We start from the raw sequence: 25,411 nt of genomic DNA, 5'->3' as shown, positions 1-25,411 counted from the left end.
GTTTCTCATAATTTTAAAACAGTTATCCTGCAGAGATGCTTGATTTTTTTTTCTTTACAAAATCCATTCACTTGCCATGCATGACAAAACGGGGCGGTCTGTCATGTGCGGTTGATGCCCAACTTCTTCTCTCTCAAAGAACTGCTTTTGTAATTCTCCTTTCTGTCCGTTTTCATTTGGTGTGGAAGTTTTGGGCAATGTGAAGTTTTCACATTTAATATTTAATGATAACTGGGGAAAGGGGGTATGTTGATTTTTTTTAAAAAACATGTTTATTTTAGCTGGCTTATATTTCTTTGGAATCAATCAACAGATGTGTGTTACCATGGTTATTAATCTCACAGCAACATTGCTCTATTGATCCACTTCATGGGAATCACATCGAGTGTATTACATAGGCTGTGCCTATTATGCTGTATAAACGTAAAAAAAATAGATGGCATATCGTGGTGACAAGCAGCAGTATTAAATTCACGCCCAGAGCTAGACAGTGCAGTATATATCATGCTAAAGCACAAACAAGCAATATTCTATGTTGGGTAGTTCAATAAGTCAGCCGCCGATGTGCATTATAGGTCACTGCTAGTAGAGTATCTAAAAGGGCCTGTTGCCTGTAAATTGTTTCAGCCAAAATAAAAACATGAAATAGCCAATAGCCTCTGATGCCTTTTTGTGAATCCCATTTTGCCGTAATCTGTATTTGAAATACGAGCGTCGGGGAAGCAAATAATAACTGATTAAAATTGTGTTGTGCTTCTGCCTTTTGTTTTTCCCTTCAGTCAAGGTCAGGGAATCAATAGAAACCAAAAAATGAAATTCTTCATTATTATGTTTGCAACTATTTTTGACGTCCCACCGGCACATGAGAATATATCTCATCAACTAGCAGATTCGTTTGAGGTGCACGATTGACCCAAAAGACAGACACGTGCACAGCTTGGCACAACGGTATTTGGCATTGAACGGCACAGTAATCTAAGTAATTACATTTAATTGACCAACATAGTATCATAACCTCATAAGTATTGCTCATTTGCAATGCTTGACATCAATGGCGTTAGCCACGATGATCCTTAGACCTTGATTTGTAAAGCAAAATGCATTCATCTTTCATATCTGGTGCATCAAACTTTGTACCATAGAGGAAAGGAGTGGGGGGGAGGTTAAAATCTTAATTTTAGAACTTTCGTGACTGCAGGAATTATTAGGGAGGTTAAAAGTTAGTTTTGCTATTGTAATACATCGCTCAGGGGCCACGCTGTTAACATCATGCGAGTATATTCAAATAATGACACGCCGAGGTCTGACTCAATGTTTCCTTAATGAGGCACCCAGGTCACTCGTGTTGCTCTCATCAGCGAGTGTTCCTTTCTTAAAACCCCCGGTGTGGACGCTTACACTTTGAACCGCTGAGACTCATATCTGATTACTCCTTGCAGACTTGGGGAATGAGAGTGTCTACTTTTGAAAATTAATACAGTATTTATTTTCATTTCCCACGATGCATGGCAGTGTAGAGCCATTTACAATATTTAATAACCTTCGAAATGGCACACACACAAAACTCAGACTTAAGGAACAGTCTGTGCGTATTTGTGTGTATATATATAAATTTCTGCTTTTATTGATCTATTTTTCATTTTAACAATGCACAACATTGTGGTAATGTTTATGATAAACAAAAGCCACGGAGCCTGTTGCCTGTTGTGTGTGTTCTAGAAAACAATAATTACATCCAACGCCTAATTGCGGTAACCCCTGGGAATTGTCAAGTCCAATTATTTTTTTCACCTCTTGAATAAATAACTCGACGATCATAGGATGAAACAATGCACAGAAGTTGTGAAGACATCTTTTCAGAGACACATTTATCCTCGGAAGCATAGCCTTAATTTACTGAATTGTTTATTAAATATCGTGTGGCCCTTTGTACTCCTTCGGTGGCGACTTTTAGCCTGGCTCGTTTTGTAACAATGCAGCTTTTGGGTTGCTACTCGTGGTGTAATGGTTACTTACAAAAGTGCTTCTGCAATCAAGAGGGCACCGGTTCGATCTCCTAGCATGGCAGAAGCAATGTACACGTTTCTTAACCCCCCCCACCATCCTCTGGTCACCCAGTAGGATAATTGGGTACACCACAGTTCGTTTGATCGTGTAGTGTGGTAAAGTTCAGTTACAAAATGAGACCTTTTTAGCCAGCATCAAAGTATGAACATTTAAATATTTCAGAAAAGTTCAGTTACTCCCACCTCTTCCAAGATGTCTGGCAAGCATGGAAGAGTAGGCCAAAATGCCTTCCTTGAAAGGAGCTCTATAGAGTTCCCTCTGGTTGAAGTCCTTACACTAGAATGGTATGAGCAAGCCATTTTTGAGTGGCACCCCTACCGATATCGTCAGTGCACTTATAAGGATTCTAAAGATGAATCTGTGAGCTCTTTTTATTTCTAGATTTGAAGCTTTCGTGACTGCAAGGAATCATATTCTTAGGTTTTTTTCGGTAAAGTCACGTGACTTTACCGAAAAAACCTAAGAATATGACTCTTTTTATTTGCTTGTGAAAAAAATGCCATAGTGAACTACATTTAAAATTAACTCAACAAATGAGGATTTAGCAACTATCGTTTGGAATAGTTATGGACACGCCTTGTACAAATACCTTGCTACTGACGTTAGCTTACGGGCTGGGACACAAAGAAATAAAATAGCAGTAAAGCTGACACATTTAGTTTCACGTTTTACATCTTGCGCAGATGCATTTAATGCTGATAAAGCACGTGCAAAAAATAACGGCAATAATACATTATTTAAATGCTGCAGACCTTTTTAAGCATCCCCTGAGAGTTTAGACCGGGAGTGGAGCAACGTGTTAAGTAGCTCAGTCTGCCTCAAGGTAACAATTCACTCGATTGTAGATTTACATTGGAATTAACTTTACAATTAGTTTTTTTTCTCTCATATATTGTGCTTAAATTTAGACGCGCACATTACTGACCGTGTCAATATTTGTTGTGAAAACTCCGTTATGATTTAGTCTGCGTGTTTACTTTACCTTGGGTCCAGCACTCACACACACACACGCGCACGTCTTTTTTAACAAAAATATGTTTCCGCTCATCGATGCGCTATTGCCACCTACTGGCTGCACTGTTTTCGCGTCGTGGAGAGCGTGCCACGTTTACATTTCGCTGCAGACGCCTTTGTTACTCTACTGCTGAATGGATGTCTCCCCATCTCACACACGCGCACGCACGCACACCGTATCTTATCGTGGGGACATCGCTTTAAAATCGCCCAGAGGGCATCGGTGACGTTTGCGCTGTGGCCAAAGACCGAGTGACGTCACTAGCGAGTGACGTCTGCTCTGGCTGGGAATCAAAAGCGGGGTTTTGGATTCACAATGCAGTGAAGCTAATCACTGCACCACTGCTGAATTTCAGAGAGCGGATAACAACGTCCAAAATGCACACTGCAGTGATTATTATCATTCATCTTCCATGGTAGCTCGTTTCAAGTCAAACCTTGTGTTGGGTACCATGTACACATTTGTTGATTTAGGTAACCAATAACCATCATTGTTATGGTTGTCAGCCAAAGCCAATCCACTGTTGGACAGAGGCCTTCATAAGTCACCATAATCTCTCACGAGCCTGCGATGTAATAATGAACTAAAAACTATTTTTTTTTATTTTACCAGATAAGGCCGACTGAGCTGTGTATCTCTTTTTCAGAAGCGATCTGGCCACAAATCATAGCTCAACGAAGTGGCTTATCACATTGAGTTTCAGAGCAGCCAAATACTCGAAACGCGCGTTGATTCTAAATGTGCAGGGGAAAACCATAGGACCCGGAAAATATCCACACGAAGACAGGAAGAGAGAGAGAGACATGCAAACTCCAAATATAGAGCAGGTGTCAGGGTCGTGATCGAACCCACGACCTCCTGTATACCAGGCGAGGTAGTTAACATCTCGTTACCGCGGCGCCAATCGAGCCAATTTCATTACTCCATCTCCTCAGATAACGTTCTCTGGGATGAATACCGTACCTTGGCCATCATCTCTTTGAGTGATCATGTCCTGCCCAAGTCATTCTCAATTCTCTTCACAGTTGTGATTTTATCTTTAACCTTGCGTATGCTTTCTCTGCTGAATCAAGAAGAAGAATAAGAATGTACATTAAACTGGTGAAAATACACATGTAATACATATATACATGTACAGCCCTTTTATCAATTCAATGTTGGATGAAGGCCTCCCCATGCCTTGTAGGGAGTGGGGTCGAGTTAACTAGATTTTCACCACGTTGGTTCACAGTGTGGGTTGGCGAAGTTGGGAAATCTAGATCTGCTAATATTACACAGAACAACACAAGTATTTTGCTGCAGTGCCTTTTGCGGTCTGCCACATTATTTATGATAACATACACACGTGCCCTTTAAGAAAATGGTAGCGGTGAATGTATACAGTTTTATATATATAACGTAGACCGTGGTTCAGTAGAAAGACCTGTTGAACTTCAACAATTAGAATAACAAAAATAGTACCTGTAACTCGCAACAATTTGCAAACGGACTAAAGTTGAAATGGGATCCGAAGGCTTGGAATATATGTAACACCAATTTCACAGCTCAAAAACACGATGTTTTGGTGTTTCACTCCATTGCTGGCGATGGAGATGTCACACTTTCTTCTGAAAATCATACTAAAATTTAATTTATCGCCGATGCACGAATCAGGAACACACTGTCCACCTTGGAGAGAACATTTTATCTCCCCCCCCCGCCCCCTCCCCCAATATATATTTATATTTGTGCTTTTACCTAATGGAATGAAGATAATACGTGAGGCCAATAGGTTAAGTGCTGTTGCATTAGCTTTAGGGGCTGTGAATTGTCATCTCCGTGAATGCTGTGAGAAAGCAACACCGCCGGATTGACGGTCTGTGGTTTGTGCCAGACGGGAGTGCAACGCCCTCCATTCATTTATTCTCTTGGAAAGTTCATGAGCAAGCAGGTGATTGGGCCCGTGCTATAAGTGGCAAGCTGATGATCGGCATGCTTTTGTGATTCTCAAACATCTCCGCAATCTTATAGTGTATAAGTGGCTTAGAGTTTTCAATCACTAATACTGCACTCAGCAAACCGCTGTGTGTGTATTAAATTGCATTTCAGCGACGGGAAAAAATACATTCGAAATTACAAATTACCGTTTCTTCGAGCTGCCCAGGCCCATTTACGACGGTCCATAAACTTCTGGCAGGAGCAGGAGTTCTCCACTGTTGGCGATCAACAACATCATCATCATCATGATTGTATCTAACCTGATTTCAATCCTCTTCATTCTCGTGCCTCCTCGTCCTCCATCACAGCATGCCATCTTTCCTTTTTAAATCCTTTATATTAAGTTCGCTTGCTTGCTTGCTTGCGTGCTTGCTTGCTTGCTTGCGTGCTTGCTTGCTTGCGTGCGTGCTTGCTTGCTTGCGTGCTTGCTTGCTTGCGTGCTTGCTTGCGTGCTTGCTTGCTTACGACCGTGCAAATCTTTCGGTCGTTTTTGAACCCACTTCCCGTGATCCAATCGAGCTGACATTTTGCACACAGACTCGTTGTGCGAGACAATTAATGTTCGTGAAAAAAAATTCCCAAAATTTTACACTGTTTAGGGAAAACAAATTAAATATTTAATTACCAATTGCTTAATACTGGCAGACAATCATCTAACCCATAGGTGGCAGCCATCTCAAGCCAGAGGACGAGAAGACTCTAGCCGCCACGCATATAAAGGATTTATAGTGAAACACTTTGTTTTTACGGGTTTACTTTTTCTTGCTTCTCCTCTGTCCCCATTACCTTCCGTTAGCATTGCCACTGCTTCCGATGAAATACTGGATAAATGCAATGCGGATATAGACGATCAATTAACTGCGCCTCCTGTAATTTATATTTTTAAAGTGTCAATTGCTTTCGGGTGAGTGTGTACGTGCGCATGTTGAACTTCTTTCGCACCGTACGTAGCCAACCGCCCTCATCGGAGGTGCGGGGGGGGGACAATAAACTAAATAGCCGCTAAATTACTCATTACAATTAAAGATACCAATTACAAAGTACAATTGTAATTTTAAAATACATATACGTAGAATTTTGATAATTCGTGATATATGAGCAGCTGTAATGCCGTGACACGTGTGTGTGTGTGTGTTTCACAAACCTCATTTGCCTAAACCCTGAAATGAAGCGCCCAAGCAAACCACACAGAAGGAACAATTCTGATTGTGAGGGATGACAAAAGCTAATAACGTGTCTATTTGTGAACGGGTTTGTTCACAAGCAGGTGTTTCAATGGATCTCCGGTGATTTTTTTGCTTTCCATTATTCACGGTCACATGGGGGTGGGGGGGTGGGGGGGGGGGAGATGTATTACTTGAATGTAAAAAAAACCGCAAACGAATGTGTTTATTTACACGCATTATATACATGCATTAAAGTTAAAGACATTAATTAGGGCACTATAATTTGTCAAATAGTTGTTTTTGTTATTAGTTGCAGTGTTTCATTCTCAAGAGGCTGCGCTGGTTTGGTAATGTGCATGAATGTAACGTGCGGTGTTCGTGTAAACGTCGCGTTATGTATATATATATGCGGTGGCGTCGCGGTTAGCGCGCTGCACTACTGATCCCAGCAACACGAGTTCGATTCCTGCTTATGGCCAAGACCAGTGATGATTATATGAGACAGTCCCGAGTGGGCCCTCCCCAAGGTCGACTCCGGATTAAATTAATATTTTGTGCGAAAAGAATAATTGGCACTTCTAGAGCGCATTTCACCCGGAGGTCACCAGGTGCTGTGCGCGCACACACACGCGCGCAGGCTCACGCCAATACAATCAAACCCCAAAAGAAAGGGTTCAAGAAATAAAAAAATAAATATGCAAAAAAACTAGCTTTCAATGCACATGCTTTTATTTGCACTTTAAAGTCAACTAAATAAAATTCGATGTGCTGAATAAAAGTGGGTTGCTTCCTTTTGATATGTTTAATTTTGTTTATGCAAGCCAGCCACTTGTATTCGGAACATCACATTTGATTAATTCTGGGTGCAAAATAATGTATTTTCTACTTTTGAGTGCACTAAAATTGTGTCCATTGAAAAACATGTTTTTACCGAATTTATTTTAATGTTATTCTTGTAAAAACTATTTGTATAAGGACATATTCATTCCAAGATCTCAACCCAGACAATAACAATAGTTCATTCTTGCCTGTATAATTATAATATATTTTAAATAGTGCAATAATGAAGTCAGTCAAAAATACGAAGAAACCCAATATCGGCAGAAGCTGGACCGGTTCTTTAAATTAAATCTTAAATCGTCACGCAAGACGGCAAGTCTGTGTACAAATGTTCAGCTCGTTGGGCTTCGTAGATACGAAGATATTAAGCGTCAAATATTTGAAAGAATACAAACAGACAACAGGGCAAGTTAAATAAAGGTGTGTAATAAAAGTGTGTAAAAAAAAAGCCCATAAACATAAGAGCGTCTTAAGGCGCGATTTAAATAAAACGAGGGAGTCAGCAGAGCAAACGTCCAGTGGAAGTGGAAATGCACAGCCTGGGGGCCACACGAGAAAAGGCCCGGTCCCCCATCATCATCGCACAAAGACGTGACCTTGGCACACACAACAGGCCAGGCTCAGAAGACCAAAGTTCTTTTGTTGGAACATGGGGGCGAAAGGGGTCTTGTAAATATAAAGGAATAGCGGCTCCCTAGTGGCGATGTTTACACAGACAAAGGCAGCCGGGCGTGGTGCTGGCCACCCCACCCCCTCGTGTACCGTGCCGGCCTTCATAGGTGCTCGCTAACAGCACTTGCCCCAACAGTCTCTTCAGGCTATACGGGGGATCTGTGTCTTTGTCCTCAATGCTGGCTCATCGTAAAAAAAAAACACCATGGCATTCAAAGGTTTCATTAACGGTATACATTTAAATTCATTTAAAAAAAATCACCATCCATGTTTTATCCACTGCTGAATGAAAGCCTCCCCATGCCATCGTCACCCCACTCAGTCCTGAAATTCCATCGTGGGTATCACCTCTCTACGTCAGTCTATCTCCGCAAGTGGTCGTTCTCCAAGGCGTTATCTCTGCTCTGGCTGCTACTCCGTAGCCAGAGTTAACCACCAGTCACCCCCTCGTGTGCCGTGCCGGCCTTCATAGGTGCTCGCTAACAGCACTTGCCCCCAACAGTCTCTTCAGGCTATACGGGGGATCTGTGTATTTGTCCTCAATGCTGGCTCATCGTAAAAAAACACCATGTCATTCAAAGGTTTCATTAATGGTATCCATTTAAATTCATTAAAAAAAAACATTACCATCCATGTTTTATCCACTGCTGAATGAAAGCCTCCCCATGCCGTCGTCACCCCACTCAGTCCTGTAATTCCACCGTGGGTATCACCTCTCTACGTCAGTCTATCTGCGCAAGTGGTCGTTCTCCAAAGCGTTCTCTCTGCTCTGGCTGCTACTCCGTAGCCAGAGTTAACCACCAGTCACCCCCTCGTGTGCCGTGCCGGCCTTCATAGGTGCTCGCTAACAGCACTTGCCCCCAACAGTCTCTTCAGGCTATACGGGGGATCTGTGTATTTGTCCTCAATGCTGGCTCATCGTAAAAAAACACCATGTCATTCAAAGGTTTCATTAATGGTATACATTTCAATTCATTAAAAAAAACATTACCATCCATGTTTTATCCACTGCTGAATGAAAGCCTCCCCATGCCGTCGTCGCCCCACTCAGTCCTGTAATTCCACCGTGGGTATCACCTCTCTACGTCAGTCTATCTGCGCAAGTGGTCGTTCTCCAAAGCGTTCTCTCTGCTCTGGCTGCTACTCCGTAGCCAGAGTTGACCACCAGTCATCGTCCCCTTCAGCAGCGTGTCCTGCCAAGCGTTCATTTAGAGTCGCAACGTCGCGTGCAGTGCTCGCCGAGCCGCATTGACTTTGGGTTTGCCAAAAACGAAGAGCTTACCAGGTCGCGCTCATTGCACACAACAAAGTGCTTGACACACGTGAACCGCAATACGTTTGCCGATCCCGTGAAGGAGCGTAAACCATCAAGCCAACTCCGGTGGTCATCATCGCAGCAGCCGCTTTTGGTTTGCCGTCGAACAAAGACGGTCGCCGCATGGCGCGCTTTCAGATGCGCTTCTGTTAGCCGTCTGGAACGATCTTCCTTCCGATCTTAGGAAGCCACTGGAGCTATGCATTTTTTAAAATCTGAATTGAAACCTCATTTCTTTCGAACTGCTTTTTGTGTTTCGTTTTTTTATCTGTCCAGCACACCTCCGATTAGCACGGTTGGCTACGTACAGTGAGAATTGAGTTCAACGTACACACGCTGTGATGACTTGTGTGTTTTCCCTAATCCGTGTGTTCATATTTCCGTCTCTCAATGTAAATCCAAGAATGCGCCTCGTCATGCCTCTACGCAGTTTTCATTCCACATTCGTCGTCAACGTGCAATGTTTCTGATACACGAGTCGTAGCAGATACATCCAAATTCAACGAATGTCATTCGCGGGCACACTGGCACGTCGGTGTGTTGCATTTTGGCAGCTTTGCCGGGTAGTTTTTTTTCTCCCCCCATTTTAGTGTCAGTTCAATACTAAGAGCGCGTGCTCTTAATATTTAGAGTATCCGTCGGTGGTCACGTGTTGAGTTGCGCGCCGCTCAACTCGTCTCGGTGAACAGTCGCCACGCAAATGCGTTGGGGCTGGGTGGGAGGTGGGAGGGGTGGGGCTGGGTGGGGAGGGGCTGGTCACCCCGTGGTGCCCTTATAAAACTCAACGTTTAACCTACTCACGCCGACTTGTGCCCGCCCTGACAGTCGGCCATATTTGCGGAATACACCACGCCGCCGTTGACCCTGGCCATTGACCGAGCAACCCAACGTTCCTATCAGCTCCCTCCGCAGGAATGTGTTGTTGTAACTTCCTGACCCGCCCCTACTGGACATCTGTTAAAAAGAGCTTCATAGCTCATCGGATTCTTCCAGTATAAATAAAGATTCTGACTAATAGGTGAGCTGCACAGAGAACCTGCTCAGCAAGGCCCACTGATAACGGCGACTTGATGAATTACAGGCTCATTAACCTCTTATCGCACTGCGTAAATTATTCACGAAGATCACTGGGGAGTGGAATAGAATGGAATGCGGAGGCCAATCAACCACAGGAGAAAGCACGGTTCAGGGAAGATGTCTTTACGATCAACTATGGAGGTAATAATATCAATCAGAATCTGATAAGACGAATGAATATCAAATGCCACTGTGCGCTCTGTAGATTATTTTTAAAAAGGCATTCGACTGAGTGAAAATATATACATTACCTATCTCGCACGCATTTGTCTGTAGAACATTGATTTAGAAGGCCCCATTGGCCGATAGGCCTAATATTTTGCACACAGATCTAGGTCTCTTTTATTTATTCATTTATTTATTGTTTTTCTGTTGTTGTTGTTGTTGTTGTTGTCATCATGCGTGAGTTCTGTAAGCCTCTGGATCACTCCGTGGGAATATTTCCTGTCACAATTTATTGCCGGCATTCTTTGCATTCATTCTCATATCAAGCGACCCATCGCAAATCACTGCTTCCGACTCCGCTGTCGTCAGCAGATCGAATATTTGACAGCAAATGTCACATTAACAGGAAATCTCTCCAAGTGCACCGTGATGAAGGCAGCTCTCATGGCAATTCTTAATTAAACAATGAATAACCTGATTATATTAACCTGGTTTGCACTGTGATTACATACTGTAGCTCGTCCGACATTGAGTTTGTTTTTTTCAATTGGGTCACTTCTACTGCACCACAATGGGAATACTAAATGTGGTTGCCACCTGTCCAGATTTTTCCAAGATCGTCCTCTTTTTTAGGTAGCTATCCATGGATTCCGTAAGTCTTGCTGGGGCATTGAAGGTTGCAGTATACGTAAGTTGTGTGCTAATAAAACGCCAAATCAAGGCAATATATTGATATGTAATAACCCCCTCGTCTGGTATTATGAAATGTTTTTTTTCTGAAACCTTCCATGTCCCGGTTTATTGTTTCTCAGAGGCAGCAACCCTATTCAAAATCAAGCACAACACAATTCAATAACATTTGCACTCTGATGAATAATGCGCGTTTGGTGGATTTATATTCGCAATGTGATATGAACATTTTGCAATGGAAATTATAATTCCGTCACCAACCTGCACCACGGACCAGAGTGGTGAAGTGTGCTCAAACAACTGATATAAACTAAAACCACAAAACTAAACTATATTTTTTATTTACCAGGTGAAGCCCATTGAGCTATACGTCTTTTTTAGAAGTGACCTAGCCACAAATGATAGCTCAACGAAGTGGCTTATCAAACACAACAGTAGATATTACACTACTGACGATGCACTCCCCAAATTTCACCAGGCTCACTGTTCATGAACTCTTGGAAGTGCTTGCACAAAGGATAGTAACATCTCATCCTGTGTTCTTGTAATCAGCGTAGTCACTTGCAAATACCTCTTCGTCCGTATTTTTTAAATATATAAATACATCAATTTGAATAATGTGATTTTTTTGTGCTAAGAGTTAGAACCTACTGAATTGGGTGGATCGGTCGGTGGCTCTTTGCCACGTAATATCTACACCATCAGTTCTTAAGTGAGACACCACGGAGCTTTTCCTAATATTTAAACAATTTGAATTTCTCGAGCAGCACCGCTGTGCAACCACCTGCTCGTAGAGTCAGTGGAAGTCGCTTCCGTCTGTCCCCCACCCGCCTACCCACCACTGCCCCACCGCTTGAGCTAGAGTGTTGCCAAAAAGGAGTGCAAACACCACCACTGACACACAGACTGATCTCTAGATATCCCTCGAGGAGGAGGAGGGAGGTGGGGGAGGGGGTTCAATAAATACATAAAAATTGTCCTGAATCCGCCAATGCATTAGGGACGGTTTTCCTAACTCCTTTGGTTGGGGAGTTAGGAGAGACAATTTAAACTGGCTGGATGCAAGAGCTGGCTTGTTTGCGGGAGTATTAGTCATGTTATTATGCTGGGCCTCACGGTGGCGGGACGTTAACTACCTTGCCTGGTATACAGAAGGTCGTGGGTTCGATCCCCACGCTGACGCATGCTGTATATTTGGAATTTGCGTGTCTCTCTCCCCCTGGTCGCGTGGATTTTTCTCCGGATCCTCCGGTTTTCCCTTCGTTTAGAAGTAACATCACGCGTTTATGGTATTTGGCGGCTATAAATTTCCACGCGATTGGCCACTTCGTTGAACTATCATCCGTGGCCAGGTCGCTTCTGAAAAAGAGCGAAATAGCTCAGTGGGCCTTAGTTGGTAAAATTAAAAAAAATAGTTTAGTTCATATATCTAAAACCAGAAATAAGCAGGACTCCACCCGGCATCTCCTCGTAAGTTGTTGTGGGATTGGCCACCTTCGTTTTTTTCCACCACTTCCTTCTGTAGAAGGCTTTGCACTCCCTCCCTTCCTTATCCCACCAGCCACTTACAAGTCCCTGTTTGTGTTTTCCTTCCATCTCATCTTCTCGCTCCCTCTCCTGTATAGTTTTTTTTTTACTCTATGGATGACGTTTCTTGCCTTACTCCGCATCATATTAGGAAGCCACTGGATCTATACACTTTTAAATCTGAATTGAAAACTCATTAATTTAAAACTGCTTTGTGTGGTTCGTTGTTTTTTCCTTCCCCGACACCTCCGATTAGCGTTGTCTACATGCGGTGCGAAAGAAGTTCAACATACGAGCGTACATATGGCAAAACCATACGATTATTGCTTCCCTGGATTTGTTGACAATGATGCGTGCCGCCAGTTTTTTTCTGATGTCCCGGTTCTGTATCTCCACGTAAAAATAACTAACTAAATAAAATATGTTGGGTCCATCAGACCATTGTGATTTCCAGACAAATATTCTCCAACAGCATTTGCTTAAGCAAGCAAACTCTGGACCGTTTTTTTTTTTACCTTCTGGGTCTCATCAGCAGTCACGTTTATCTTCTTGGTTCTTTTGGTAAAGTCACGTAGAAGGGAAGTAATACAATAATAAAAAATAAAATACAATAAAATAATTCTCACGACGTTTCGGCCACAACGCAAGCAGCCGTCCTCAGGTGAAACCAGGTCTGTCGCCTCGACAGACCTGGTTTCACCTAACAGACCTGGTTTCACCTGAGGACGGCTGCTTGCGTTGTGGCCGAAACGTCGTGAGAATTATTTTATTGTGTTTTATTTTTATTATGTTATTACTTCCCTTCTACGTGACTTTACCGAAAGAACCAAGAAGATGAATCCCTGCAGTCACGAAAGCTTTAAATCGAAATTTAGTCACGTTTATGTTTTATATATATGTGTTTATCACCCAAAGCTGCAGCTCAGTTCAACAACACCGACTCACTTCTATGCCTTGGGCATTAGCCTCAGAAGCCACGCATATAATCCATGCAGGATATGTGTTGAGTGAAGCATGCTTTTTTTCGCATTAACCTATAAAAAAACGAGTTGCAAATACTTTGTTGGCATGAGTGCAAACGCACAAATAACAACAACAACAACAACTCAACACATGCATCACTAAAATAAAGCCTTGAAAGCAATTATTTATTTTATTATGCGACATTTCAGACAATGGTCCTCCTTCATAGCAAGTGCTGGCTGTGTTTTATTTGTTTTATATAACAAGACATGTTTGATCTGTTGAGTATGTTTCTTACTCATTTAAGGGTTTATTATATTCCCAAGTGCTCCATGCATTCCATTGTATTTCTATTAATATGTATGCTGTGCACGAGACAAGCACAATGGAGTACAACACTTCATCGATTGCAGAAACACTTCGTAGTCGGGTGGACTTGTTCGGTCTTTGCAGTGACCATCTGCGTTTCCAGGCGAAGTGTTGAGTCGTGCTGAAAAGGTAAATTCGAGGGTATGTGAAAACAAACATGAAAACGACAACGCAGCTTGCACATGCAATTCGCGTCGTGTGTTTGCAGACTGAAGTGCAGAAATTTTTTTAAAGCAATGCTCCCTGTAATAGCTGTGTGTGTGTTACAGCCCTAAATAATTGAAAACCAAGTTCATGTGGGAGAGAGGGTTGATATACATGAGCAGCCTCGTAGTGGTCGTGGTGGTGGGGAGGTGGGGCATGGGGTCTGCTAAAAGCTCAGCCCCACTTCTCAAGTCGAATCGACTACGGGTCAGCCTGATGAGCAGACCTACCCAGTAGTCTTCTCCATGTAGCCTCTCACACACACAAAGATCCCCCGTGTAGCCTTCAAAAACTGTAGGGGCAAGTGCTGTTAGCGAGCACCTATAAAGGCCGGCACGGCACACGAGGGGGTGGGTGACCAACACCACGCCCGGCCGCCTTTGTCTCCCTAGTGACGATGTTTACACATCTTACCAGGTACTTATTTGAGGTTGAGTTGACCTAGGGGAGGCCCAGGACCGTTTCAGATAGTCGTCACTGGTGTTGGCCGTCAGCGGGAATCGAACCCGGGTTTCCACGCTCACTCACACACACACACGCACACATGCGCACACAAAAACAAACGTGTTTTTTGTTAACACCGAGTTTTACATGTTTAATTATAATTAGTATGCTTTGTTTAACGAATCGAACAATCTGTTTTGTATATATATTGTTCTTTTTTTTTGGGGGGGGGGGGGGGTGTGGTTTCATATAAACCCTCTTGGGTTTCCAACCTGACCTGCACACCTTTTAACTTTTTTTAATCTGCACTGTTTGTCTATCATTTGTCTGTTTTGTGCGAATAAATAATAATTCGCTGGTACCATTTTGCGTTGTATGACACCAGCGGCAATGAAGTCACGGGGGGGGGGGGGTGTGAGAGGTGGAGCAGATTGCACGATAGACGGATTCGTATCGCATGGTCTCTCATTCTGTTCAGCGTTTAACATTTGTTTCAAGTTTGTTTACCATTGACCGTCGTGACGTGCACCACGCACCCTCAGTTGTCGCGTGCCTCCAACTTCAACGGGGTCACGCTACGCGTTGAGAATGTTCTTCTTAGGTTTTTTCGGTAAAGTCACGTAGAAAGTAAAATAAAATAAAAACAAAAATCACGACGTTTCGGAGGCAACACAAGTCTCCGTCATCAGGTGGGACCGTCACAACCAGATTAGCGTTGAGAATGAGCATTTTTCTGTAAGATTCACCATTCGCCTTTAGAGGATAACTTATCTTATCCGTTACCCTATTAGCCATGATTCCGATTATTTGCGTGAGCTATAGAGTCCGCAAAATTCATGCTAATATTTCTATTATTTTACATTCTCTGTGATAATTACTCCCCCCGCCCACCCCATTAATAAGTGGAGTACATGTGCGGATTACCTCGCGGATAATAGGATCCACGATTATGACCCCCACATCACAACAGGTTTTAGCAGGAAAATCTTTTTTAGAAACCTTCAAAAAGGACGCCGATCTGGGGCAAAGTAAAAAAAAAAGATGCTATTAAATGATCAATTTCAATGGAATAAAATTATATTCTCATTACTTCATTTTGAATAATGCGTTACAAGGTTGCCTATCAAATGTAATACACCCCCGCCTCCACCCAAGGTTGGCATAACAGTGGTTTCAATGATGCTTTGATTCCACTCTGTAATATAATGATTGTTGCAAGACCCTCCCATTGCGCCTGGGTAATATTTGTAGAGGTTCTTTAGCGGAGAAAGAAGACACAAAGCTTTTGTCTACCCATTAGTAAGTGTGGCTGATCAAACAAAAAATAAAGAAAAATCCATGCCAAGAATGTATATGCAGCAAATACAGTATGTATTTGGTTACATTTTGACTTTAAACTTCCGTGACTGCAGGAATTCATATTTTTGGTTCTTTCGGTAAAGTCACGTAAAAACAAAAAAAATGTAAAATATATTTTTTTATATAAAATAAAATAAAATTGTGATTTTTTTTTGCTATTTTTATTTTTTTTATTTTAATTTTATTATATCATTTTTTTTATATTTTATCTTTTTGTTTTCTATTTACGTGATTTCACCGAAAGAACCAAGAATATGTATTTACTTTTTCCTGGTTGAACAAACAGCAAAGCTATTACGATAGCTGTGGTAAAGGGAACGGAAGAAAAAAAGTTTGCCAACATATTTAATGTAAATCGGAATATATTGGGCCAAGTTTGGAATTAAGATGTGCTTTATATTGCCAACGAGCTCACGCCCTAAGCAGGATATGGCTTGCAGCACGAGGTTTCGTGCTATTATCATGCAGCTTTGATGCCTTGGGGAAAAATGGTCTTGTTCCCAGAGAAGCAGATAATAAGGGCGATCGCTCAATGATTTTCACCAGCCGCCTCTGCTTTGCTCTGCTCTATGTTCTCCAGACCTTGCCGCCATGCCTCCAACTCCCCACACACGTTTTTCTTCTTGGTTCTTTCGGTAAAGTCACGTGACTTTACCGAAAGAACCAAGAAGATGAATCCCTGCAGTCACGAAAGCTTTAAATCGAAATCCCCACACACTCTCACTCTATCGCCCCCCCTCCACCCACCTCTGCCACCGCCATCCCCCAATCTCCACAAAACCCGCATCATCATCATCAGGACCATCAAAAACGTCTTTTGTCCACTATCCTCTGATTGGACCACCTTACGGTTACTGACCTCGACTGGGCTTTGTGTTTCAAGAGATAGCAATACGAGCATTATAATAATATATTACTAATGAAAGTGTGTAAATGGAATTGCAAAGCTGGAAGAGGGCCCGAAAGCAATTGGCCATGTGAACGAGGTAATCATGGGCATTGATTGCAGTCTAGCATGTAACCTTTTTTATGCTGCAGCTCCAACTAGGCAAGGTTGCGCATTCAAATATTCAAATGAATGTGGAGAAGCTTTTAATACCCCAGTGGGGCTATGTTCGGAAAATGCTAATAATTAGTTACGTTACAGTACATGATAATTGCAAAGTGTTTATGCAATGAATTTATAAGAACTTATTAGTGAAGAGACCCACGCTCAATACTGTATTGATCAGTCAAATCAATTTGGCCAATGATGTATGGCCTGAAAAATGAGATTGAGTGGACAGTTTTCAAAAATTGAGAACTTGCAGGAAAGGAAATGAGACTTTCTCAAGAAGAAAGTCAACATTATTTATTTGCCCCCAATAAATTTACTTCGTAAGAAATTCAAAGCTTAAGCATAAAAACAATCCATTTCAAGAATTATATTCCAACTTCGGTAAATTACCTTGAAATAACAAATCTTTTGCAATTATGTATATTTAATTGTACGCCTTCACGTGTACAAATTGCTCGTATTCATATGTTACTATTAGCCTTTAAAGAAACTATATTAAATGTGGTAGACAAAGTTTTATGTGATTCTGCCTTCTTTTTCACTGCACACACCTCTAAAATAGCAGCCAATAATAAGAAACTAATACTGGTGTAATGTTTACTCACACTTGCCCTAAGGAGAGATATGTAGATTAATGATTAAACTGTGAACTGCTTTACTTTCTATCTGATTGCATCAAGCAACAACATTGGTATGCAGGAACTTTCTGTCCTGATGTGTTGCGTAGCGTAGCCAGTGAACTGAACAAGCGATGGATGCATTGGGCGTGTGCCATTGGTGGCCTGAGACACACTTGCGTACAAAAAAAACACAGCAAGAAACGGAATGAAATTTTCCGCATAGTTTTTAGCAAAATCAGCTACATGCAATGCAATTAGTTGCTGAAGAGAAGAAACAGATCGCCTACCCGTTTCCCCCACCTTAAATTATACATCTGCATATAGATGTACGCATTCATTTGCCTTGTGTTCACGCTCGCTATGGTCCGTACATCTTATTATATCTTTCTCGAGGGAGACAACGAATAAAATATGACCACACATTTCTGGAAATTCCTAAGACTGTGATACATATTCAAATTATTCCGTGAATTTAAATTCTGTCATTTAAGGGCCCAGGACTATGAAACTATTCTCCAGCCTTAGACGTGCATCCCGATTAATTTCACGGTTTGTTAGTGGCCAATAAAGTATCATGGAGCCCAAGATAATCTTCTTAACACGAAAGGTCAACACAGTGCAGTGTGCTGAATCGAAAAGTCAGCTTTTCGCACGAGCACCTCTCAGCAGCTTTTCTTAACGCTCCAGCCCTCATAATGTATTGTGGAATAATTTCGCGTCTAATGTGGGGCGTCTACAAAAAAAAACACAAGAGAAGCCATCGCGGGATTTTTTTTTCTCCATTCTCGGTGCATGTAATTGTGCTGCCAAAATACAAATGTGTGTTATTTCAAACAAAACCGATCACAAGAGACGCATGCAGGCGCGCCCCGCACACACACACACACAGGCTCTACGCATTCACGCGCTAATGGTTTTTATGCATGCCTTCTAATGGCTTAGAGCTGGGATTCGGCAGCTTTAACCCCACCTTCACCTCGCAATGCTGTAGGTCATTATCAAAGCATGCCCTCCGCCATTAAGCGGACATTAAATATCATTCCACTGTGTAACGATTTTTTTTTGTTCCTGGGTAGTAAGTGTTATTTCCGAATTGCTTATGCCTCAAAAGTAAAGAAAATGGCTATTATTCCCCACAAACTTTGCTTTTGTGACCAGGACAATGATATTTTTTTATTTACCTATTTTCTAGAACATTCCAGATAGATTCAGTGCCGAGTAAACTTGTAGTAACTTCTAGAACATTCTAGAACTTTTCAGTAATATAAATAGTAGTATAAATACAGGGGCCTTACGCCCACCAGTTCAGTTTAGTTCCAGCTGCCTAAGTGGATACATGTCTGCATTTTTCTGAGATGGCATCAAGAGGCTGCAAGCATCCGGCAGACGCATTTTGCTATGTCTGTGGCCAATTTATCAAGACAAGAGCGAAAAAGTACTCTGTGGAAGCATCTGCTTAGATGTGTGAGGCCTACAAGGCATATGCCTGTCAGAGATCAAGACAAACCCTGGGCATTTCATTTCACCTGCGAGCAATAAAAAAAAAACTCTGGAAGGTAAGATGGACAATTGTTGCTCGGAATTTGACGTTATAAAATTAGTTTTAAAAATTTCAATTGTAAAAGTTTTGAATTTTAAAATGTTTAACAATTTTCAATGTTATTGAAAAAATATATAATATTTGAAAAATGTTGCGAGAATCTCTTACACATTAGTCATGGGTGAAATACATGTATTTTTGTAGGATGGTACAGGGGGGGAAAGAGACCCATGAAGTTCGATATCCCGAGAATTTGGTGGGAACCTACTGACCACTCAAGCAACTGCTACTTCTGCATGGTGAACCCTTCCAAACGTCGGACTGGCAAGATTGCACCTGCTATCATGCTTGCATTAGAATATATAGATCAGTTCATATTTTGATGGTATCATGTGGTAATGCTCCATCACATCTTTTAAATCTATTACGCAGTGAATATTGAACTGAAGCTTGACTTAAAAAAAATGTAATCTCAAATTAAATCGCAATCACATTATCTGTCAGAAAAATCGCAATGAGATATTTTCCCTAAATCGTTCAGCCCTACTCCCCGTTCCCACTCCTCTGGAGAAAGAGCAGCCGTCTTTAAAATAGAGCAGAAAGTCAGTGAGCGAGGAAGACGTTGTAGATCCAGATGACAATTTGAGAGGTGAAGCTGAGGAGAGAAACCAATACTATCCCAACCAAAAATACCTCAACAACTTGATCAGAGATCTTGGTCTCACCAAGACCAATGCCGAGCTTTTGACGTCTTGGCTCAAGCAGTGGAACTGGTTGAATGAAAGTGTGCAATTCGCAGATCAGAGGAAGCGTCACCAACCTTTTTGCAGCTTCTTCACCCGTCAAGATGGGCTCTGCTTCTGCCACAATGTGACCAGTCTGTTCGAGGCAATCGGAATCGCCTGTAACCAGAATGAGTGGCGCCTCTTTATTGACAGCTCATCCAGGAGCCTCAAAGCCGTGCTGATCCATAATGGTAACAAGTACCCATCTCTTCCCCTGGCTCACTCGGTGCACCTCAAAGAGGATTACAACAGCATCAAGACTTTGCTGGACGCCTTGAAGTATGATGGCTGGGAGGTCATCGGACACATCAATATGGTGGCATTCCTGATGGGTCTCCAAGGCGGTTTTACCAAGTTTCCCTGCTATCTTTGCCTTTTGGACAGCAGGGACACCAAGGCGCACTACCACAGGCGGGACTGGCCACAGCGGACCGAGTTCTTTGTGGGGAGGAACAAGGTCAAGTGGGAGCCACTGGTGGACCCCCGGAAGGAGCTGATGCCACCACTGCACATGAAATTGGGCCTTATGAAACAATTTGTCAGAGCTGTAGAAAAGGAGTCGGCAGCCTTCAAGTACCTTCAAGACTTCTTCCCTAAGCTGTGTGAGGCAAAGGTCAAAGCCGGTGTCTTCGTCGGACCACAGATAAAGAAGATCCTGGAGTGCAATGGATTCCCCAAGAAGCTCACTAGTAAGGAGAAAGCGGCTTGGAACAGCTTTGTCACAGTGGTTCGTGGCTTCCTGGGCAATCACAAGGTCGAAAACTACGTGGAGCTGGTTCAAAGCCTTAATGCTCATCTTGATAAATTCAAGGAGAACATGGGAGCGTACTCGGAGGAGCAAGGCGAGCGCTTCCAACAGGATATACCGGACTTTGAACGCCGCTACCAAGGACAGTATAACGAGAACATGATGAGAGACTACATTTGTGGGCTGATTCGTGAAAGTGATTAACATTATAATCGTAAATCTCGAAAAACTACTCACTTCTAAATCTTTTATAGTCATTTTTGTATTTCTTTAGTATAAATACATGTCAATTTCGATTCATATGTCGTTTTTTCTGACTTTATGTGAACGAAAAGACACAAATTCGCCAGTTTTCTCATTGAAAATAGGTACATTTTAAAATATCACTGTCCTCGTCACAAAAGTAAAGTTTGTGGGGAATAATAACCATTTTCTATACATTTTAGGCATAAGCAATTACGAAAAAACACTTACTATCCAGAAACAAAAATTGTGTTACATAGTGTAATCGTCCAGAGTAGGTCATATCCTGTTGGGGTAATGGCTGGAAATGTACAATTTTATAAGTGTCTTCTTGCGTTCTTGCCAAAATAAGATGCCCCATTTCAGAACACATTTAAACTTCATCTTGTCCGAATCATCATTGACGATTAAGTTTAAACTTTCCATCGATATCTTCCACGTCGTAAAATGCTCGTGTTTTATTTTTTTTTGCAGGTAGCGCACGATAGTATCAGTAATACATTTCGAATAAAAGATGTTTAACCCACCCTAAAAATTGTAAGGTTCAATGCATGACAATTTTTCTTGTCATACTCAGATACAAACAATGTTATTCAAGCAACAAACACACGGGTATTTTTTTGTTGACTTGCTTTTCCATCATAGAAAACGTTGGCATATAAATGTAACCGTTTCCTATGCAATATACATATACAAATAGCATGCATGTATAAGCTGGGAGCACTTAGAGGATCATAAAAGAATAAGTAAATTAATGATAGTTTATTTCGCACGTTTCAGAAAATCTCAAGGCGCTTTTCATCAATGACAATGGTGGAGAGGATGGCTAAGAAGTGGCTAATTTAAAACTGGAAATTATATCTGAAAGAGAAATTATTTTACGTGAAGGTCCCGACGGAACCAGACTGCCATGACAGCCTTCGGCAGAAAGGCCCGCAGTCCGAATTCCATGGAAGTGATGGCACCAGTGATCGCCCATGAACTTGAGCTTCCATCTGACATCCTAAGGGCACCACAGTGGCTAGGAGATGTTATCTCTTTCGTCTGGTATGCAGGAGGTCACGGGTTCGATCCAGACCCTGACGCCTTTATATGTGGAGTTTGTATGTTCTCCCCATGGTCGCGTGGCTTTATCTCCAGGTCCTTCGGTTTTCCCCTCCACCTTTAGAAACATGCGTTAAGGTGATTTGGCTGCTATAAATTCCACATGATAAGCTACTTTGTTGAGCTATAATTTGCGGCCACGTCGCTTCTGAAAACAATAAGTGACCTGGCCGCATTAGCTAAGTGGGTCTTACCTGGTAAACTAAAACTAGTAGTAATAATAGCAATAAACCCTCATGACAATTGTAATTTTTATTCACGTAAATAAAAACCCAGATTTATTAGACATGACAAATCGTTCTAATTGGTTGTGTCGGAAAGTGACGGGTTTAACAACACATTCATACTTACGCAATCTCACCCAAAAACCTCAATTATGGATCATTCATGAATGGTAAATGTAGCAGTTGTGAGAAGACTGGCTGGCTGGCAAGAGGACACTAAGGCTCTTGCGTGCCTTTAAGTTGAGACTTGCAGGCTGAGTCTAAAACCTACATCCATTGACTGCCGAGAAGAAAGGAGTATTGATTTTTCAATAAGAAAGCCTCTTTTGTCCCTTTTTATATTTCAAGCTCAGGCGGCAATACGAGTGAAAAGAAATTGACCAAAAGGAAACCGCAGTGGAAAGCTGAGCATCTCTGTGGGTGCTATTGCGGTTGCACTACAAGATCAAAAGTTCAAATGTCGACGGCGGTTTGTGAACATTGTATACGGACAGGAAACATAGCATTCATCTATACAGTTCTAAAGATGACCTGGATTCTTTTTTACACGAACATAATTTTAATATTGGGCCAACTCAAGTGAAGGCCTCGGCAACTGATAAAGTAGGCGCTAAGACATTCAAATGAAACCTTTAATGAACCTAACACTTTTTGTTCTTTTCATTTGAATATTTTTAATGTCACCCAATGTAAGATTCCAGAAATGCCAAAATATTTCTAATATGCTTTGGAAATGTGTGGTGGTTATATTTTTTACCGTGGAAAATTTATATGAATACTTTTCAAAACATGTAATGCATTTCAAATCTTCATTTTTTGCAATTTGTCTTTGTTAAATCTTTATTTTGGACAGCAAATGTTATTATTTCATGTTATCTATAGCTTACATCACCGTATTGCTTACATTTCTACACCATCTAATGCAACTAATAATCATTTATATCCTTGGTTTTTTCGGTAAAGTCACGTAGAAGGGAAATAATAGAATAATATACATATAAAACAATAAAAACTCTCACGACGTTTCGACTGCAACACAAGCAATCATCATCAGGTGTGATATTCACAGCAAGAAAATTTGAAAAAAGTGGCGGTTTGTCCGCCACTTTACCGAAAGAACCAAGAATATGAATCCCTGCCGTCACGAAAGCTTTAAATCAAAATTGAATAATCATTTGTTTTTATATAATGCCCTCCTTTATGTTGGAGGGTCATAACGCTTTGCATGCGATCGAGGACTTATATCGCATCTCATCTCAACACATTTCAAAGGGCATCCTCAGTGGCAGCTGCACTTGTGGACACACGGTGACACAGCAACCATCATAAAATTGGGTATCAGTCTGCAAAAAAATGTAAGGGGTGATGATTTGCGATCTGTAATCCCAATTGAATAATTTGAGGGTCATTTTTGTAATTTGGTTTTAAATATTTTTACCAAAACGCCGGCAAACTATGGCCTGCTCTTGCTAATGACGTCAGCTGATCTTTGATGCTCACTGTGAAGGAGAGGGTGAACGTATTTCTGGTGAACGCATCTGCTATTTTGAGTAAGGCACTGTCTTTTCACTGGCGACGTCTGTAGCTTAGCTCTACTCATACCAAAGTTGCCATGCTCCGGCAATACTATTTAACTAAACTATGTTTTATTTGACCAGGCAAGGCTCACTGAACTATATGGCTATTTTCTGGAAGCAACCTGGTCACAAATGATAGCCCAATGAAGTGGCTTATCGTGTGGAAATGTTAGCAGCCAAATACATGCTTCTTGCCTGTGGAGGAAAAAACCGGAGGACGCGGAGAAAAATCCACGAGACCATGGGAAGAGAGACACGCAAACTCAAAAATATACAGGCATCAGGGTCAGGATCAAACCCACAACCTCCTGTATACCAGGCGAGGTAGATACGATATCGCTCATGCTGTATGGTATAAGGTCTGCCAAAGAAGTAAATACTCCGTTTGGAAACATTGTTATTGTGGCCAACAGCATTTTTTGTTCATTTATATGTGTCCTGAAATGTCTGAAATAACAAGATATTGACATTGCGAAGTAATCACCATTTCCCACAATTAAATAAGTGTGTTGTAAAGTGCTTATCAAAGTAATTCACAGCATTACTGTTGTATGATGACATTTTCTTAGTTGATTGTTTTGTGTAAAAGTATTTGCAATGATTAGACAACTGCAGTTCCAATGTTAATGAAACTACAGTTGGATAACTTTTAAGTAATCTTTATTCTGTCTGGATATGCAGAAAAAAATAAGACCATAAAATGTGAAATATTGTTACACAGCGATAGGGAATTTATATCACCATAATCGTCATATCGTGAACATGTACATTGTATCGTATTGTGAAAAAATTATATCGTGACAACCCTAGCTAATAGTGTGGTATTTTGCTGAAGAGTATGGGTGGTTTATGACCATGTATGTATGTTGAACTTATTTTGCACCGTACGTAAGCCAGCCGCGCTAATCGGAGACGGGAGACACTAGGGTTACACATAGAATGGGTAGTGTTACATTTGGTTCTTACATTTGTATTTGGTCCTGACAGCACGTAAAAACCGTGTGTGAAAGTGCTGCTGGAACGCTCTTATTTTCAGGCTGATCGACATGGCGTCTGCCTCACTCGCTCCTTCACTTGGTCTGCGGCCTGTTCATGTTTCACACTCGTACGTCTCTGTTTTTATTGTGGCCACATCAACATTGCAGAGGCCGCCATCGCCCAGAAAATAATGGCCGCTCTCCTTTGCCTTGGCAGTTCTTTCCTTTGTTGTTTTCGTTTTGCATGACGGGACACTCTCTCCTTTCTCTTTTTTAGGGTCAATTAAGGACAGCGCACGGAATAAGTGAATTAAAACAGTGGCGCAAATGACACTGGCTGAATTCTTATCCACGATAAAAGAAGGACATCTGACTGTGGGTAAGATTCTCTCATCTTTCCAGAGAAAAGAGAGAAGGGACCTTTGTTGCTACCCTGAGGGATTACCTGCAGAGCAATGCCCTACAGCCACGCAGCATGATCTCCACTGCCGCAGACTAAATCTGTTTTGTGTCGAATCAATATTGGTTGGTGCACCAGCATGGCACTGTTTACACCGTCGCAATAATTGCCACATATATTCGCGATGTTAAAACTAGTTTGTTCCAATGCAAAGTTTAAAAGCAATAATCACAATGTCTATTCTTTATCCAGGGACAGCCTCGCTGAGGCCTGCATTTTAATGTTT

At 41.7% G+C, this 25,411-nt stretch overlaps 1 long non-coding RNA gene across 1 annotated transcript in view; it reads left to right on the top strand.

Annotated features, from left to right (window-relative positions):
- LOC144931350 (uncharacterized) overlaps positions 1–25,063 on the top strand; it is a 159,031-nt gene extending 133,968 nt beyond the window's left edge. The window contains exons 2-3 of the long non-coding RNA XR_013636562.1: positions 19,272–19,366; positions 25,003–25,063. This is a non-coding gene — a long non-coding RNA (uncharacterized LOC144931350). The remainder of the gene's footprint in view (positions 1–19,271; positions 19,367–25,002) is intronic.
- Positions 25,064–25,411: the final 348 nt, after the last annotated feature.

This window comes from Lampetra fluviatilis, chromosome 4 (assembly GCF_964198595.1).
Source record: "Lampetra fluviatilis chromosome 4, kcLamFluv1.1, whole genome shotgun sequence".
Taxonomy (NCBI): domain Eukaryota; kingdom Metazoa; phylum Chordata; class Hyperoartia; order Petromyzontiformes; family Petromyzontidae; genus Lampetra; species Lampetra fluviatilis.
This window is presented reverse-complemented; position numbering and strand designations above follow the sequence as displayed.